General features: G+C 38.6%; 1 non-coding gene across 1 annotated transcript; it reads left to right on the plus strand.

Moving 5' to 3' along the window:
• Positions 1–897: 897 nt before the first annotated feature.
• Positions 898–1,003, plus strand: LOC122003101. Its single transcript, XR_006117773.1, has one exon. It is a non-coding gene; the product is annotated as a small nucleolar RNA R71 (small nucleolar RNA).
• The last annotated feature ends 6,411 nt before the right edge of the window (positions 1,004–7,414 follow it).

Raw genomic sequence — 7,414 nt, forward strand, 5'->3', positions numbered from 1 at the left:
AGAGGATCAATAACTTCACTTGCAGTTTTAAGTTGATATACCACATCACATTTATCATCTGAAAGTTCAATGTCACTATAACACCCTATAAAATTTAGAGGTAGATCTGAAAACTTATTCACCACTGCATTATCAATAAAATCCTCATATGAAGAGTCTTCATCTTCATATACCTTCAAAAATCTGCACTTAACCTTACCAGTGTCACAGAATTTTTTAAAGTCATTGTTCTCATTGACCCCCACTAACCTTTTTGGAAAAGGAACCCTTAGTGAAGGTCTTGGGAAAGGTACTTCTAATTTCTCATATTCCCTTTTAGCTTGTGGAGGAGATTCAACTTGTTTATCTTGTGTTGGTATGATCAATCATTGAGGGAAAGGTACTTGTGGCATTTGGGAACCTCCTGGAATAATGGAACTGAGTTCATGTGGTCTTCTATTGTTCTTCTCCTCAATTCTAAACATGTCCTTCTTCAGAAGTTCTTCATGATTTTTTTCAATTCTCAACCCAACATCATCACACTTTTCACTAGAACTTGTCTGTGAAGGAGGGGGATCTTCTTTAAACCATTTTGAAACAATACTTTCAATCTTTGCCCCCAAATGTTTGAACTCCCCGTTCTGCGACTTGTGATTTTTAATACTCATAGATGGTTGAGTTACAATTTGTTTAACAGGCTCTATAGCAGTTATGGCTTGCACTTCTTGAATGTTTGAAGGAGATTTCATCCAACTTATGTTCGACCATTCATGGAGGTTCAATGTCACTTGATCAATTAACATATATGCTTCATCTACACTTTTGTCCATAAAAGAACCTCCAGCTGATGAATCCAATAAACTCTTGTTTGAGAAAGAAATTCCCCCATAGAATATGTGCAGAATCAACCATTTTTCAAAACCATGATGAGGGCACTGTCTTTGAAGACTCTTGAATCTATCCCATGCTTCAAACAATGATTCTCCATATGCCTGAGCAAAATTTGTTATGTAATTCCTCATATACACTGTTCTGCTTGGAGGAAAAAAATGATTCAGAAATTGCTTCTCCAATTGTTCCCAACTTGTGATACTTTGAGGATGGAGAGAATATAACCAAGTCCTTGCTTTATCCTTGATACTAAAAGGAAATGACATCAATCGAACTGCATCTACTGACACTCCTTCACATTTCACCATATCACAAATCTCTAAAAATGTTTCAAGATGCAGATAAGGACTTTCTGATACTTCTCCTCTAAATTTGTGGCCTTGAATCATGAAAATTAACTCTGGGTCTAGTTGGAAACTTTCTGTTTCAATTTGAGATTGCACAATGGGAGATAAAAATCTTGCAGAAAAGGGTGTAGAAAAATTTCTCATGGGACTGCTTGACATGTTAGTGCTCATGGATATTCAAGGAAAAAAATTATAAAAAAAAATCAAAGACAAGTAATAAAATGCAATATGAAAAGCAAGAAAGAAAATGTAGAATTTAAATTGTAAGCAAGAAAGTGCATAATGAAAATAAGAAAGAAAAGACAAAAGGGAAAAGAAAAATATCTAGAATAATTCATATGCTAATCAACTAATGTGTTTATAAGTTCTTATTATTCTTGAGGCCTTTACGACGTTTGATCTTCACATACACAAGAACAAGATTGCAAGATATGTTTACAAAAGAAAAAGAAGAAAGAAACTAAATCAAAAGAGAAAACAGAGAAAAGTTAGATTAGAGTGCTAGAAATCAAGAATACAAAGTTAGAATTAGAATTAGAATTGCAACAAAAAGAATTGTCAAGAATTAGAAAGATATGCAAATGTTGAAAACAAAATTCTAAAGATTAGTTTCAATTATGCTAATGAAAAGAAAAGAAAAGTTATGTTTAGTCTAACTCAATTGATAATCCCTAATGCTATAGCGCAGTCCCCGACAACGGCGCCAAAAACTTGTTGACCTCCGCAAGTGTACGGAAATGTCGCAAGTAATAATAAAAGATATCGAATCTACAGGGACTAGAATAAGCACTAAAGATGTCTCAAAGCGAGTTAGCTAAACAACCAATCAATTGATTTACAAAGTCTAAGTGTAACTATGAAATGTAAACAAAGAAATGAAAGAATAAGAAACAAGAATAACGGCAATGATAAAGGTATGTTCTAGGAGTTTTGGTTTCTTTGTAATGTTATTCAATGTAATAATCTACCAAATCTTATTTCTCAATAGTCCATCATTTGTAGAAGGTTGCCGGTTCCCGCTTGTAATAGACAACCGGCCTAGGACTAAAATATATCTAAATTCGATCAATTAGGATGAACCCTATGTTGTCCTTACACGGGCTTGCCTGTCACGTGCGTCCCTCGGAAAATCAACATAGAAATCCACTACTTCTCAACCTCATTAAGATATAAAGATTAATTCATCTAATCTATCCTACCCTCTTGAAATACCAAATTTCTCTCTCAAGATTACCTCTCAAACGTTCTTACACGGGCATGTTCCTGTCACGAACATCCCTTGGAAAATCGAATGAGAAGCAATCCATACAAGATCCACAAGATATTCAAACATTCAATCAAGCATGGTAATTAAGTCCTAATCACAACAATCCACACAAGAAAGAATAGATACAAAACAGGGCAAAATCATAGAAATAAGAATCTTGGCAAATTCACAAGAGTTTACATCAAATATTCATTACAAATACTCCCTCCATCCTAGAACAAGAGATCTAATCCATGGAACAAGGAAAGAATCCAGAAGAAGAAGAAAAGACAAACATCTTGATCCCAAATCCAAGAAAGATAGGGAAGAAAAGCTTATCTACGATGAAGACCGTCTTCGGATCCAATCCTCACTCCCCGGAGTCGAAACGTTGAAGATCCGCCCTTAGAATCATCGGAATCCCTCCAAGAAGGTGGAGGAATGCCCAAATATTCAATTCCCCCCAAAAGGGAGAAGATCCCCTTTGAAATGAAGAAGAAACCTTTAAATAGAGGGGGTAAATCAGGCGCCACACGACCCCAGGACCTAGCCGTGTGTGGGACCGGCCAGGCTCACTTCCCTCTCTGCCTGTCTCACACGACTGTGTGTGAGACACGACCATGTCTGGCTCTGCCACTGCACCCCTTGAACAGCCTGTAGATCCACACGGCCTGCGCTGCCTCCGGCTCTAGAAACCCTGCACGAGCCATGTGAAGCACACGGCCAGGGCATCCTTGGCCTCTGGAATTATTGCACGAGTCATGTATAGCACACGGCCAGGGTATTCTTCAGCTCTAGAGGGCTTGCACGGCCGTGTAATGTACACGACCTGGCTTCCTCTGACTTCCCATCTTGGCATGGCCGTGTGAGGTTCACACGGCCAAGGCCGCTTCCTTTCCTGCTGTAGTCACACGGGCAATGATCCACACACGGCCTGGGTAACCCCCCAAGGCAAGGCCGTGTGGCTCACAGGGCTTGTGCCTTCCTTCCTTGTTCAAGTGCCAAAATCTTCTCCAAATTCGACTCCTGTGTACACAAAATGCACAAAAGCAGATCTCCTAAAAAAAAGAGTAAATATGCAAAAAGGAAAGCTGGAAGTATAAAAATACGTAGACAAAGCATGTGCAAAATATGTGAATGTGCGTCAAAACATGCTAATCAAGTGTATACAATCTACGCACATCAATTGCTGGTAGTTATATGTTACTGTACATATCTATTGGTTACCTGCTGAGTTCTTTGGACTCACCGTTACATTACTACTTTTCAGGTTGAGGCCGTTGGGAGATTCTAGTCGCTATCCCCCATTGTTGCGATGATTTTCGGTTGTAGATGTTTTGTATTCGATCTATGCCTTTATATACCGGTGATGTGGGTTCTTGTATTGAGGACTTTATGTTAAACTCTTTGGGTTTGCTTCTTATGTTTTCCGCTGCGGATATTTCATTACTTCGTGGATTTTGTTTCTTCGTTGTAGTGGAGTAGGATTTACATATATTTGAGATGATTCCTTATCATCTTTTCTTTTAGTAATTTTTGTTGACAGCCGGAGGCTGTATATTAAACTGCGTGGATTGTCTATATAAACTGCGTGGATTGGTTATATAATTGCGTGGGTTGTTTGTTATTTGTATTGTATTGTTCCGGCCGTGTGGGCCGAGGAGTTATATATGTATTCTTGGATTCATATTGTCTCTCGTACAGGGGAGATGCTGCCGAAATTTCTTATAGCAGAGGCTACATGGGGCATGATAGATTTTCAGTTGATTATACTTGTGTGGTTGTATACATGTATTTAGTGGGATATATGGAGGTATCATGACGATTATACCCGTATTATGGGGCACTTAGGTGGAGTTCGAGTTTGCATGAATGATGACAGTGTCCATATCATGATTATGTATATATATCATGTTCATCATTCATTGTATACTGACGACTATCGTCTCCCTTATAGTTGAGAGGGTTGTCAGTCTTTTATAGCTGTCCATTCGACCATTGATGCAGAGTGGTAGCCAGGAGTGGAGCTAGTCCTGTCGAGCTTACTCGACCGTTCAGTGTTCTATCAGCCTCGATCACTCTAGAGTAGTGAGTCTTGAGGGTACAGTAGTCAGAGAGCTAGAGATATGAGTGGTCAGGGACCCTTAGCTATGTAGTTAGATAACTACTTAGCTGACCGTTCGCTTCGGCCACCTATAGTAGTGCATGTATTGGAGGCTAGTACAATTTGTCACGGACCCAAGCTTCTCGGCCATACAGGGGTCGTGGTGTCTAGAGAGGTGGTGGGGGTGACCATGGAGCATGCATATGCATTTTTGCATATGATGCGCAGTGCATCTGTGGAGATATATTGCATACATGCCTAGTAGATACTAGTTGCATGTGATTGTGAGGTGTTGCACTTGTTTGAGATATGATTGTTGCATATGGTTGTCATGCTGCATACATGTCATTTATTTTACATGTATATCGGTCGTATTTATATTTGCACAAGTGTCACGAGTAGGTCCGTTACAGATCCGGTGAGTTTACTGATCATTGTACCATGTGTTGATTCCAGATTGGGTATGTGTTTATCATTTTGTCAGTTGTAGTATGTGAACTTTTTGTATGTCAGTTATGACCGTTATACCATGTGAGATAGACTGATACTGGTAGTTGTGTTTATTGGATATGTTAGTATGTTCATGTTCTTTATTCTCTACTGAGACTGTATACTTGATGTGCGTAGATTATCTACAACATAAATAAAGCAGAAAGTAAATATCATATTCCACTTATCATTTAATTAAGTCTTTAACTAAATGATGCTCCTACTGAATTATAGGGATTTTGTAGAATCAAGTCATGGATGTGGTCAAACCACACTACTAGATTCATACCAATTAGCTATAATTCTCGCGGGACAAGATCCACATTATACTACGCCTTGAGTTAGCTTTGGCTAAATCGCCCAAGACTTAGTATGATCGGTAGTACCAATTACATCTTTATACAACTCTTGTTTATACTATCTTCCCAACCGTTGCAAAATGCCTATAGTTTTACCCGATCCAATTGAGTTAACTAGTTATACTCAATCTAATTGAGTTTGTTCTCACCCAAGCTTTGATAGGCGGGACCAAGATTGTCCCTCCGCACCCTACCAAGATAATATGCGTTGCTCTGATTTGGCAGATTCAACAATAACAAATGATCGAGGTAGTGATGGGTATCAAAACTTGGTAGGCATTTCGAGTTGACTTGATTAAGATCTAATCTAATCATGAATGTGTATCATATACACATTAAGGTACTAATTACCCTACATTAGCATGCATCACATACACATAAGCAATGATATATATATATATATATATATATATATATATACTGATTAATTAATTTGTGATGAGGTCATGGCCCTACTACGATCTTCTCAAGACAATGAAAAGATCGGACGATCAACCTAGGGTAAACGACTTCTTCAAGTGCCTCCTTTTGACCGGCATGTGTTGACATCACCCACTTCGTAACTCCTTCTTGAGTGGACCTTCCACCGCTTCATTTTGTACATTAAAAATATGAAACTTGAGTTACATTTGAGTCTAAAATCTATTTACAATAGGAACATAATAAGGGAGGCACGACGCGCAGGTCGTATATCATATACAACACGCACAATACTAAAATGGCGCGCATGCCATATTATGAATTACAACATAATTTTAACCAATTACATTGGGGTTTTTGGGCCATGACCATCACAATATCATACATAATTCTGAATTATGTATTTTACATAAATTTCTATAATTTTACTACTATTTTATCAATTTTATGAGTCATAACTCCTCGGCGGTCCCGTTAAGCGATTTTCGAGCGCGATCGCGAGACAATGCCCCTTACGAGGTTAGGGGCAGCGCCCCTTCTCGCGAAATGAACATCGTGAGTGTCCCAAACTGATCTAATAGCGCCTTAAGTCACTGTCCCCAAAAAAAAAAATTTTGTTTGGGTGAGACCTTGCTGTTTCGAAAGGTTTTTCTCGGTATTTGAAGCCTATAAGTGTCCAAGCACTTGTTGCTTCGCCTCTACAAGAAAAATAGTCACAAAATCCATAAAAGTAGAAAAATTATAGAACCTTACAGATCTGAAACCTTTTCATAATAACAAATACAAACATGTACAAGCTTCACACGTGGCTCTGATACCACTGTTAGCAATTTCGAGCCACAAAAACCGCTTTTTGCGTTGTGAAAACCTTGAAGCTAGCCACGAATCCGTACGAAGATAGATAAATAAAAGTTCATGTACATGTTTGTCTACACTAGATCTACCTTAGATCTACATGAAAAGGAAGTATTACCCTTGTAGCGATGCCCTTCGCTTATCCCGCTCGTCCAAATGGTTGCCGGATCTCGTAGAGTGTCAAGTGTACACTCCTCTACACGTATCCACACGGACAAAAGGTGGAGAGAACCACTTAGAGTGTGTTAGCACTCTTGAGAGGTCTCGACAATGGAGAAGAAGGAGAGAAAAGAAGAGAGGAAGAAGAAGAGACCTTAAATAAGCACACACTTACTCACTCATTCATGTGGCCGACCGCTTATTAGAATGTTTTATACCTCCATGTAATACCAAGAGTCATGGCTCTTGGTCTTCCTCATGAGGTGGCACACAATGATGTAGCCTTGATGATGTGGAACATCATCATTGGCCGGCCCATGCCAAGTCACAATGAAGTGGCATTTGGTCAAGTCAAACTTGACCCTTCATCTTCCCTCCAAGTCAAGTCAAACTTGACCTCTTATCTCCCATGGTTGATCAAATCTACCCTTTGACTCAAAACAATTTAATTTAATGAATCTCTATTTATTGGTTTAAATTGACTCAATAAATCATAGTCTAAATTAGACTCATTCGACACATGAATCAAATTGAGTCCAACTAAATTAGTCTAATTTGGATTACT

Source organism: Zingiber officinale, chromosome 7A (genome assembly GCF_018446385.1).
Source record: "Zingiber officinale cultivar Zhangliang chromosome 7A, Zo_v1.1, whole genome shotgun sequence".
In the NCBI taxonomy this organism is placed as follows: domain Eukaryota; kingdom Viridiplantae; phylum Streptophyta; class Magnoliopsida; order Zingiberales; family Zingiberaceae; genus Zingiber; species Zingiber officinale.